The sequence below is a fragment of the Rhinolophus hipposideros genome, assembly GCF_964194185.1.
Source record: "Rhinolophus hipposideros genome assembly, chromosome: 6".
NCBI classification, from domain to species: Eukaryota; Metazoa; Chordata; class Mammalia; order Chiroptera; family Rhinolophidae; genus Rhinolophus; species Rhinolophus hipposideros.
Window position 1 is genome coordinate 43,416,197 of NC_138052.1, and position 12,771 is coordinate 43,428,967.

Genomic DNA, 12,771 nt, shown 5'->3' on the forward strand with positions numbered 1-12,771 from the left:
CTTGCATCTCTTTGAGGTTTTTCAGAACTGTAATCTTGAATTCTCTATCATTTAAGTCACATATTTCCATATCTCTAAGTTCCTTTTCTGGAGACTTTTCACTTTCTTTTTGAGCTGTCTTGTTGCCTTGGTTATTCATGGCAATTACAGATTTATTATTTCTCTTCCTAGACATCTACAGGAGTGGCTTATTCAACAGGTTGATAGGAAGAGGTCTCTCTGACACAGTAGTGCTATATTTTCTCTGCACTTTTCCAGCTTCTCACACAATGGGGGGATTCCCTGGGAGACGGGCCTCTCCGCTGTTAACAGTTCACCTAGGTCATAGGGCGTCACGTCCCTGTGGGGGTGCGGAGAGCTTTTGATGTTTCAAAGCTCTTTCTGCACCCGATTCAGAGCCCGTGTGTTTCAGCAGTTCTGTTTACTCCTGCAGGGATCCGCCCAGATAGGTGGGGTCAGGGGCGGGGTGAGTTGTGAGAGGTGGCCCAGAGCAATGGCGGCGATCTCCACCACACCCAGTCCTGCTTCCACATCTCCCTCCCCTTTGCCGTAACTAGTTGGGCTGCGAATCTGTTTCTGCGGTCCACAGTTCTCAGAACAGCAAAGATCCTGTCCTTGTGATCTGACACTGCTAGTTTATCGCTTCTAGCACCGGGCAGGTGGGGGTGGGGCGAGCTCTGGGAGGGTAGGGAGGGGCGGCTAGTCTCAGTGCCTAAGGCTTCCGTTCTCCGCTCGGCATTGAGGGCTTAACCGCAGTTTTCAGCCTTCTTCCCTCAGTCTTTTCTCCGAGGTCTGCCGTGAACGTTGGGTTCAGCTGTGCTATATGCTGCCCCCTCAGCCCTGTGGGCCGTAAGCGGAGCCCTATCAGTCCGAGTCCTTCCCTCTCCCGCAGCTGCGGTAGTTCCGGGATGCAGCGAGCTCGGAGCACTGAGCTAGGTCTTTGTCCTGCGCCCGCGGGGCTCCGTCCCGCACTTCTCCCTTCCCTCCTCCCCCGCTCGCGCGATTCACCCACCTGGAGGTGAATTCAGTAGTGGACCTCTTCGTCTTGCCTGTCTGCTGTGCAGGGAGTCCTTTGTGGAGTTATTGTTGTCCAATTAGTTGTAAATTCCAGGAGAGCTTTACAGAGGCTCACCTCACGCCGCCATTTTGATCCTGATCCGATTTCTTTATTTTTACTTAACATTTATATAGTACTTACTATGGGCCAAGCATTATTTAATGCTTTATAAAAACTAATTTATTTAATTCTTGTAGCAACACTATGCAGTAGGTATTATTATCAAAAAATGTTATGCATGAGGCATAGAGAAAGTAACTTGTCCAAGGTCACACAGCAAGTAATACCCTTATACCCCTGAAATGCCCTGGGCACCCTTGATCATTGCATCTCCCCTCCCTGAAGAGTTCTTTGCTCAAAGGCACACATGGCCTCCTCAAATCTTTCTCATTTCCAATGCTTACTAAAGAAAAACAGTAACTTCTTCTGTTGAAGGAAAGTAATTATATCCATTATCATCTGGGAACAGTAATAGTCCCTTAACTTTCCCAATGTTATTCACATACTCAAAAAATGTTCTGTTATCCCTACTGAGTCCTCTGTCCAAGGCCAAAAGTCTGGAAGCCAAGGCAGAGTATACCTTAAATTGATTATGCTTCTCATCTTTTTCCTTTTTCTAACTCTAAAATCCAAGAGCCTCTTTGGTCAGTAAACTGATCTCTGTCAAGGGGCAGAGAAGAATCTTTTGCTTGTGTAAGTCACTTACAAATCAGATTTAGAGACATTGAAGACTGTGTACATGAGAGGGCGGTCAGAGGAACTGGCTAATGGAGACTGATGAGAGCCAAAATTTGGAATTTGAGTTTGCTCCAGCTGATAAAAGAAACATCAAAATTATTGAGAAGTGATGCTCTTAAAGATGGAACAGGTTGAATCCTGATTTCATAAAATACAGTATACTCATTTTGCTTATTTTTTCCCCCTCTTTCATCTCAAGGAATATAAACTTCTTAAATGTAGAAGGAAAAGAAAACTTTATCCCTTGTACAGTCCAAACCTGGGGTTACTTTGGCTTTGGAAAAAGTATTTCTTGTAAATAATAATCCGTATATTAACAGTAGCATCTGAAAGGGCAAATATAGATCCTTTTGGTCTGTTTCTATGTATCCAGGAGGTACGGGCCCCACCGATGGGATACGAGAGCTGTAGCTGATACCACTCCTTGGAGCTGCCAGATCATTCCAAACATCTTTGGGCTGATTATCTCCTTTGCTGACATGTTTGCAAAGGGAAATATCTGAGCTATGAAGAGACCTAGGAAAAACTCTATACCTCACAGTAATAAAAATACTTTTAGGAACTGTTTTAGTACGTAGGCTGTAGGAAAAGATTGTTTCTGTCTGTGTTTTTTCAATGTTGCTTTCACATCCTTAGTGATAGTGATAGGTATGACACGTACTTGTGAAATTATTTTACAAAAATTACAGTGTTTAATTAGAGTGAAACCAATTAAAATCCCACTCATTTATTAAACAATTATGTATTGGATATCTACTGTACGACAGATACTATTCCAGGTTCCTGGGATCTCTGAATGAACAAAATAAATAAAAATTCTGTTGAGAGGCACTCCTCCATGGGTTTTTGCTTTCCTACATGTCTTTTGGAGGATCCCAAGAATGCCCTGACCTCACTCCTCTCTACCTGAGCCAGTTCTCAGTGTTGCGTTTGTAGCGAGTAACCTTGAACAATGAGGTAGCATCTCCTTCAGGGACAATAAACAGGCTTACTGCTTGCTGAAAAGCAGGTGTGTCTCATGCTCATTATGCCTTTGGTACATGCCGACCTACCATATGTGTAGTATCTATTTGGCCCCTCTATTGCCCTATAGAATTTGGGGGACAAGATGTACCAACAGACACACGTGCATGATGTTTGATGTGCTTTGAATAATAAACTAGTTTGTTCTGACCCAAGAGTCTCATGTCTTTTGCCCCCATCCATGAAACTTTAACAGGACAACTTCCTAGGTTTAGGGTAAAATAAGTCCCAAACATGTCAAACCTCTGCTCTCATTCCATTTATATTCTAGCCCATATCATTTCAATTCTATCCTGCTTTCTTATTTCAACAAAAATTTAAAACCCCCCTTGCTTATTTCTGCATCTTGTCTCAGGATCTCATCAACGAGGACTTTTTTCTCATGTCTCATCACCACTACCACCAAAAAGAGAAAAATCACCTGCTGTAGAACAGGCCTGGATAATGTTTCATAGGCAATTAATAAATCTTGAGCAATATGGTTTTAACTTTATAGGACATTCACTGCTCTAAGGCAATGATGACAATTTAAATACTAAGAGACAGAATCATTTTGTAGATCTATCATTAATGGACTGCTAAAGGCAGGAATTTCAGTCATATTTTTGCTGGCAGTCAATACCAATTAGTGATATTTTATCAGCAGGATTTCTCTTTTTAAATCATTTTATAATATTCAGGTAACTGTTCCCTCGACGAGCTATTGGGTTTTTAGAGGTGGTTTTCCAAGTTCACTATTGATGGATTGTTTAAAGGTTTATTATGATGCCAAGGTTGGTTTGTTATGTTAGATTTTTTGATATGTAAAATATACCATATTTCAAATGGTTTCCTAATATAAAAGTTATGTGTATCCTCTAGCCATGAGGATGATGTGTCCTCTCTTCAATACCTTGTTTCATTGAAAAGTACTCCAGGAAAATAAAGTGTCTAGATATTAGTGAGGAAAGAAGACATGTTGACCATGAAGCCTCAGGGGAAAACTGTCAAATGTCATCATTTAAAATGAAGGAAAAATATATTTAGGAAATGTAAATGTTTATTTAGCCCACTGTTCACACATTCATTCATGTAATTTAGCTAAACAAGCATTTATCAAGTGAGTCCTAGGTGCCCAGCAGTATGCAATGTGCTGAGGGTTGCCCAGGAAGTCAGATGCAGTCCTCATCCCTGGGTTTTAATGGAATTCTACTGGAGGAGAGACACACACTCATATTATTAAAACCAAGGTAAGGATGCTCTGGAAACGTGTAGACAGAGCACTCACCTTATCCTAAGGGTTCTATGAAAGTCTTCCTGGAATTGACATTTGAGCTGAGTCTCAATTTTTAACTCCCTAGTATATATTGGGTGATAATTCTATACTAGACCTTGTGTATAATAGACATTCATAGTTTTAAAAAGTGTTAAAACAGACAGTACGGAATATTATAAAAACTAAGCATATGCTCAACCAAAAAAAAAGGTATGTTTAGAAAAATCATAGGTAAAAATTTGTCTTTTTGTTTTTGGTGTTTACACCCTCCCAAATCACTCACTGACGGCCAGGAAACAGAAGGTATCTCAGTCACCCCAGCTACCCCTCGCCCGGCTACCTTCCCAACCTCTGTTTTAATCCAAGCTCTGCAGTCCTAGATTAAATTTAGAATTTCTGACATATGGAACCAGCAATACAGCATTGATTAACGCCTTCCTTTTATGTTTTTCAGTGATTTGGATTTTTATTTGGGATGAATTTAGTAAAGTTGTTTTAGGCTTAAGGATTAAAAAGAGAAATCAAGCTTTCAGATTTCAACCTTCCTGGCAAACCTCAAAGTTCAAGTGTATAATCTTTGACCTGGTGTTGCTTTCCAGAATGACTTAATCTTAAAGGGGTTTTGTTGCTCTTGTTGAGGATTTTGAATTGTTTGTGGTTGTTAAGTGATGTTCTGGCCTGGGTTATTACATATGATATATTAGGCTTGGGGGATGATATTGTTACACCAGATGAAATACTGTGTGGGAAAGTCATTGAGCAGGTGGAAGGTGCTGTTTAATCCTTCTTGCAGAAGCGGCTCTTGGTGGTATTGAGAAAATATAAAAAGCAACAGAACAGGGTAGTACAGCCGAAGAATAGCAAATGTCTCCTCCTATCATTGTGTGAGAATTTTAATCAAATGGCCTGCCTCATGCAGCTTTATTTTGCATTGTGATACTCCATGTCCCCAAAATATTTTTCTGATGGTGGTAATGAATTGCATTGCCCTCTCGGTTGTAAGAGCCGGGTTTTCTGCTGCGGAGCCATATGGTTCCCATTTATTTTAATGTGTCTTTGACATCAGGAGAATTGCTGAGACAGCAGAGGAAAGTGCTTACACCTTGGACTTGCGCCAGAACTGCGATTATTTATGTTTAGTAATGACTACCTTTTTTCGCAGTGAGAAATAATATAGCCTTAAGATGATATCCATGTTGAGATTTCATAAAATGAGAGTATAGGTTTATATATTTTGGAAACAACTGTTACATTAGTAGCAGTGAAATGTATTTCTTAAGCATGACGTGTTAGGGTTTAATTGCACATATGAGAGAGTAAGGAAACAAGCTGGGAAGTAGGTGGTACTTATTTTCTCACTGATAATAAAGGAACATGCTTTTTATTTGGTTAAACAGCATCATCAAGATAGTACTCTGCATATGTAATGATTTCCATCTGTGATTCTTGAAGGCCTTTTACACAGGGAGTTATTTCTGATAATATTCCTGTGATGTAGATAAACATGATTCGGAAAATATTAATGGAGGAACTGAGAAATGCAGATGCTCATTAATGTAATCTGTATAATGGATTTTAGCAAGTATTAGAATTCAGATTGATTACATTATTTAACAATTTATCATTTTCCTGGTATCAGGACAGGATATTTTCTCTAATTCATTAATACAATAAAGCATTTTTAAACAATGAAAAGACAAATACCTCAAAAATGTGCGTTCCACAAAATGTTAACATTGGCTATAGAAATCTAAGGAAATGTACATAGTCTGAAAAGAAAAAAGAACTGATCACAAGGATCAAAATTCTGTAAAGTGGTTCTTACCAGTAATAACGTCAGATGGCTAGCTGAGTATATGGGGGGGGGGGGGAATCCCGACTTCCGGTATGCTTTGGGCAGAACTGAGCAGAATGAAGGGCCTAGATTTAGAAAAATACTTTAATATTACATGGTGTTTCAAATATTTTGCTCAAGGATTTTAATGTATAAACCTTATTTAAGTGATGTATCATATAAAAACAAATCTGAACCAGAAGGAAGACTGCATGTCTTCCTGGAATTGGAATAGCAAAATTCATGATGCCTAGTACTATAAATTTGATGGATGAATTGATGAAAAAGAAAAATTAGAATGAAAATCAGTAGATCACTGAGTTACTGATACTATTTTAATCTATAGTTTAATCTAAATATTAAGATTACATATAAAAGAGAACTTTTTCTTAATTTTCCCTTTTTCAATTTTATAACTTTAAAATATAGTATTTATTCCTGTGTCCTAACAAATATGAGAACACAATGACCCCTTCCACCTCCTTTTTTTAAAAGATTACTAACAAGAATTAGAAAGTGCAGGGGGCATCTTTATGAAATAGAAATGTGTGGATGAAAAACAGCTAGTTCTGAAAAATGATTACTCTTTGTGAACTAATCATTTATGACATCAAAGCTGGAAGTTTACACTTCATTTTTATACGCAGCTTTTTGAATGTCCATCAAAATCCAGGGCAGTATACTATTTCTTTTCTAAGCTGATAATTGTAAATAGATGATTATGCTATTAAACCACCTTCTAATGTCAAATTGCGTTGAGCAGCCTTGGTTGTGCCGTCTAGAGAGACTTAGGAGAGAGCTCGTTCCCTCCTTCATGCTTGTGTGGATGTAGCCGACAGGCTGAATGGATGACGACGTGACATGCATGTTTATGATCCAAAACAAAGCTTTAGTCATCCAGCTTCTAGGGTCATCTTTTTATATTGTTTCTATTCTTGCTAAAATTTTTTGTTTAAATGCAAATGAAGCATTTATACCTATCTTGATAGAATGCTTATTATTTCACATAGTCTTACGAGAGGGTTTTATTTTTGTTTTTTGTTTTTATAAACTAGTGGCTTAAACAAAAGGGTCTCATCTTAAATTATTTCACTCAGGAGCTGCATTGCACAAAAGATGTTATTAGTCTTAAGGGCAATTCACTGTTAATATTTTCAGCTTAATATCAGAATCTAAAATACAGCTAAATGGTTGAATTACCTAATCTTGTCTATGCATTGTGAAGTTATTCTTCCTCTACAGAAGGACAGAAATCAGAATGATGACTAGTTCTTATGTGTGTTTATCATATTTTATAGAGTCCAGTGAGCTACTTTACTAATACATAAGTTGGCAGGTTGGTTTGAAATGGGAAAGAGTGGCATTTAGGAGCTGGGAGAGAGATATGCTACAATTTTGAAAGCATTTAGAACTATCATTCACACTTTAGGGAACCAAATAAAAATGTGAACTTGACATCATGAGTATCATTGTAAGTGGGAGCTATTTTTTCTTGATTTTTGTTGTTGTTGTTGCTTTTGAATTGCCCCTGTTGTAGTAATAAGGGTAATAGTAGGAGAAGAAAACAGTTTCTGATTTGCTGCCTGTTTGGTGGATTCTGACATTTTCTTACGTTTACTGACTCTGTCTCAGTTCTGATTACATTTTTGGAAATGCAGAGCACTTCAATTCAAAAATATGGGGTATACCCAATATTGGTTATAACATGTCCAGTGTTTGGGAGAGTCTCTTTCTATTGTTTGCGATTGTTTCTGTGTCTTTTCTACCGTTCGTAACTGAGTATAAAATACCACACTGAGTATAAAATAATGTAATATTGATTTGGCCACAGGTTATTACCTGATCACTTTACATTACATACTTTAGGTAATTTGTATTTTGTTCATGGTTGGAAAGAAAATATTCCTAATTAGTCTTTAATTTTGCTTCTCATTCACTGGGACCCAGGCATATCAGTCTTTTGGAGTCTCTCCCACTTGGATGATTTGCTACTGCCCTAAATACCTTTCTTTCTTTCTTTTTTTTTTTCAAGTATTTCTCATAAACTTTATTTTTCTTTCATGAGAGCTTTCATTAGCCCAGGCCAATCATTCTTCTCTCTCTCTTTTTTATTTATTTATTGGGGTGACAATTGTTAGTAAAATTACATAGATTTCAGGTGTACAATTCTGTATTACATCATCTATAAATCCCATTGTGTGTTCACCACCCAGAGTCAGTTCACCTTCCATCACCATATATTTGATCCCCTTTACCCTCATCTCCCACCCCCACCCCCTTACCCTCTGGTGACCACTAAACTATTGTCTGTGTAAATACCTTTCTTGAGGTATTTAGTATTTAATAAAATAATGAAAGACACAACTGGGACAAATATATTAAGGAAACATGAAGATGTGACTTAAAGGAATAAAAGGAGACAATTAGATCAAGGAAGAACTGCTTTTGCTTTTAGTAGCAAACTAGACTTCATTTCCAAAGGAGCTATATTCCTATAAATTTTATGGTTGCTAGATCCATTTTCACTCCTTAGTTGTGGTTAAGATTTGAAACCATGTGGGTGACACCCTATCAAGAGTATCCAACTTTGTCAGTCATGTAAAAGCTGGAGAAAATGTAAGAATATGATCATGGCAAATTTGCAGAAGTCACTTGTAAAGATTAAGGAGATTTAAAAAATATCTTAATAACCAATCATTGGAAATTGATTTAATATCTAAGCTATTAGGCTAATTTCTATACAAAAATTTTCTGACAAAACTGGATTTTCCATTTGTAAGCTAGGCTTCATGACTTAAGTCTGATTTGATCTTGATTTGTTCTTCAAAAGGTAAGAAGCAACATGCACATGTTCAGAGCCCCTGATTAATTTGTTCTGTATGTTTTAAAAACACAAGTTTTAATTGCCCAAGATTTACCAAGATATACAACTTCATTTCAGCAATCTAACTTTGCTTCTACTTAATTTCCCCCAAATAAACTCCAAATATAGACTTATAAATCATCTGGTATTTTCCTTTTGAGCGTAGAGCATAGGGGAGAGAAGTGTACTACTGAATTTAGACCCAAATGATAGAATTGATATTTTTCCATAATTTACTCCTTGTTTATCATCAGACTGGACCATGAACTCTCAACTTCCATGTGCCAAATTCAGTGCCAAAATACACAGCTCTGTTTACTGCTTTCTGCCTTTCTAGCCATACCAGGGCTTTGCTGATAGCTGGTGACATAAAAAGGAACATGTCTGCCTTGAGAGGGTGACCAGCTTCCTGCTCTAGCAAGAGCTCCAGAGTGGCTACACTGTGGTAGAACCAATGTTCTGGAATCTGGTCTTCAGTTTTACAGATCCAGATATTTGATGGTCTCTGTGCATGTAGAGGAGGCAATCTCAGATGGCATGACACACGCTAACCACATTCACCAATGGCTGAAGGCTAAATTTGAAACAAATTTGATTATTATCAGCAAGAAGTAAAATTGATGCGTCAACTCCATAGTTTTGCTGACTTGAAGGTATATTCCAATCTGTGTGAACAGGTTGGTTTCTGAATGTAGAAATGGAACAAAGTCAGTTGAATTTGCTTAGAGCCTGATACTCATCGTCTCTATGCATTCAGAATATTCAGCATATTTGTCTCATCAGAACCCTGGCTCCCCCAGATAGTTCTGGAAACATAATATCCCGTTTTTAGTTTTGGCTTCCATTTTTAATCCACTTTGTTCATGAGCTTGTTATATAATTTATGGTACAGATTATTTTATTTTATATACTTAAGTTCTTACCCTGGTATTGTGAATGAGTCAATTTCCCAGTTCTACTTTCCATTGATTTCTAAAGAATTTTTCAGGAAGAAAAACTTCTGTAGATAGCTACTACCAATCACTCTGTGCTGTTATTCCTTTAACTTGTAAAGATCAACATAATCTCCATAGTATGTGAACATTGTACAATAACGCCAGTATGCCCTGATGTAACCATAATGGTGTTCTCAAGAGCTGTGTCCCAGGCAGTACGTATAGTACTGTGGCATTGAGACCCTTCTGTTTCAGGGTAGTAACTGTGAATGGGATAAAAGAAAAGGAGCCGAAACATACCAAAAACTTAGTTTCGTGTGTGAAAATAGACTAATTGTTTTTTAAAGCAGTAGTGAAAGACACTTTGCTTTTTTTTTTTCTTGCTCTTGACCTCACAATAGTAAGTGAAGACTAAACTATAGAGACACACAGTTGAGTTCAATCATTCCGCAAAGAGCACAAATTACTGGGTAGATATATCAGGGAGGTTTCAGATTCTGTAAGCAGATTTCAGTGAATTTGCCTGTTTTTCCCAAACTTGAAGCATAAAGGCTCTTTTCTTTTATGACTTCATTTTGTGATGTTCGTCAATACGGCGCGCCTGGAGACAGGAGATAGCTATAAAGGCACATGCTCCAATTCAGTCAGAAGAGAGATGCGAGTGGCTCCTAAGTTCAGGAAGGCCACGCGTAACATATCCTTCATAAGGCTGATCTTATAGTATTTCAAAGCCTTCCTTTTAAATACATTATGTAGGCTTCTCAGTCATTCTTTTTACAGTGCTATTTATTATATGCAAATGCTAAAACAAGCATAAGTGCAGGTTTGAATTATAAACCCTCAGGGATTGGAAGCAGCACTAATTGTAGCACAATTGGACAACGTTAGCAAGGCCAAAGGCCCAGTGAAGGGCCCTGCTCTCTACTACTGTTGTCTCCTCAAATCCTTAGAATATCATCTCTAAGCTGTCTTTTTGGGAAAGAGAACCTGGCTTTTTAGGATACTGTTTTGCAGTAGATTCACCCAGAAAGTTGAAGAGTTCTTCTTATAACCAAACAATAGAGGTACAAGACCTAAATAAATATTTAAAAAGGAAATTTGTCTAGAGAACCGTGAATTGTCTGAAAAGTAATAAAATTGTCAAAAGTGTTCATAATAATTATCTTAAATGAGCACATTAATTTTTTTTTCTTATTTGTGAATACATGGCCTTGAGAGATAATGGCTTAAGGGCATCATTTTTATGATATAAGAGTGAAAAGGTTAAAGATTATCACCCTCAAATCAGAAGCTCCAGCCTACTGTAAGTTGGTGATTGATAGGGTTGTCAGATTATTGGGCAGATTGTTGAATTTTGCTTTGTACGGTGATCTTTTACATTTTTACAAATTCTATATTTTTTAGATGATTTAAACATAGAGTTATAAAGCAAATCAGAGAATTTAAATCAAGTTGAGAATTATTTCTGCTGCCAGGCGTACAAGTATGTTGCAGTGAACGTATACATAAATAAATGGGAAAATTATGTACACGTTTGAAAGCATTTGCTTTCTGGCAATCTCCTCTGGAGAAGTAAAACAGTAGGGAGGAGGGGAAGTTGAGAAAGCTAAATTCTTGCCCAAATGTCATATTTCTCTTCCTCTGTAATCTTCTGAATCTGTTCATTCTGTTTCAGTTTCTCATCACTACAAAATGAAAGTTTCATGGGCAGGGATTACCATCTGTTTTTTTCCCCATCGATATATCTATCTAGAAAGTGCTTGGCACATAGTAGGCCCTTTGTTTATACTTATTGAATAAATAAATCCATAAAATGAGATTAATCATAGCAGCCTCTTTATATTTGGCTTGAATATTTTATGGGGCAGAGTGGGGGATGTGACAAAAGAACTTGAACTCCCTTGAAAGAAGATTCTCGTAAAAATACAAAGTAATATTGTAGTCACTTTATTTTTGATTGCTTATACAGCCTTCCAAATCAAAATCATCTTTGAAGGCAGTAGCAGTTGACATCTATGAGAAGTAGTATGACACCCAATCATAGTTGTTCAATTCCCTTAGAGTGGCTTCAGCTCTCTCTGTGAAATGCTGTTTAAATGCCTGGGCTCTAGAATAATGAATCCCAGCTTCATTACCAGTTATATGACCATAGGTGATATTTAAGCCTTGGTGACTTGGTTTCCTCTAAATGGAGACATGGGAAATATCAACCCAAGGAATTGTAAGGATAAAATAAGTCATGTGAAGTTCTTTGCATAATACACAACTTGGGAAGCACGCCATAAATGTTAGCTTATATTATTTTTTGCTATCCAAGGATTTCTTCTCCATTCACTGTTTCTTTCTCTTTGGTTTTCTATGTGAACATATGCATTAGTTCCTAGGAATACTGAAATAAAGTGCCACCAATTTAGTGGCTTAGAACAACTGAAATTTCTTGTCTCAGTTCTGGAGACTAGAAGATCGAAGTCAAGGTGTTGACAGGGCCATGCTCCCTCTGAAACCTATAGGGGAAGGATCTTTCCTTGCCTTTTCTAATTTCTGGTAGCCCTTAGCTTTGGCAATATAATCGCCATCTCCATCCATCTTCACATGGGTTTCTCCCTATGTCTCTTTACAGCATCCCTCTGTGCATGTCGGTGTCCAAATGTTCCCTTTTTATATGGGCACCAGTCATGTTGGATTAAGACTCAATATGGATCTTAATGGCCTCACCGTAACTTGATCACCTCTATAAAGACCCTATTCCCTACCTAATAAGGTTACTTTCTGGGGTGTTGAGGGTTAGGACTTCAACATATTTTGGACGTCAGGGGACACACAATTCAACAGTATGGTTCTACATCCTTCTCAATTCATAATTCCTTATCCAATGGATAAGTGACATATAATATGGCATCAGATTGGGAGGTTTTAGGTTTAAGTTTAGCTTTGCCACTAACTATCTACAGTGAAAGAAATCACTCAAAATCTGCAAGTCTGGGTTACTTCACTATAAAATAGAAGGACTGGGCTAGATGATGTCTAGCTTGTCTTCCAAATCCAAAAGGTCATGGTTATAATGTG

General features: G+C 37.6%; 1 protein-coding gene across 3 annotated transcripts in view; it reads left to right on the forward strand.

Moving 5' to 3' along the window:
* Positions 1 to 12,771, forward strand: part of CSRNP3 (cysteine and serine rich nuclear protein 3) — a 204,860-nt gene that overhangs the window by 157,719 nt on the left and 34,370 nt on the right. The window lies entirely within an intron of this gene.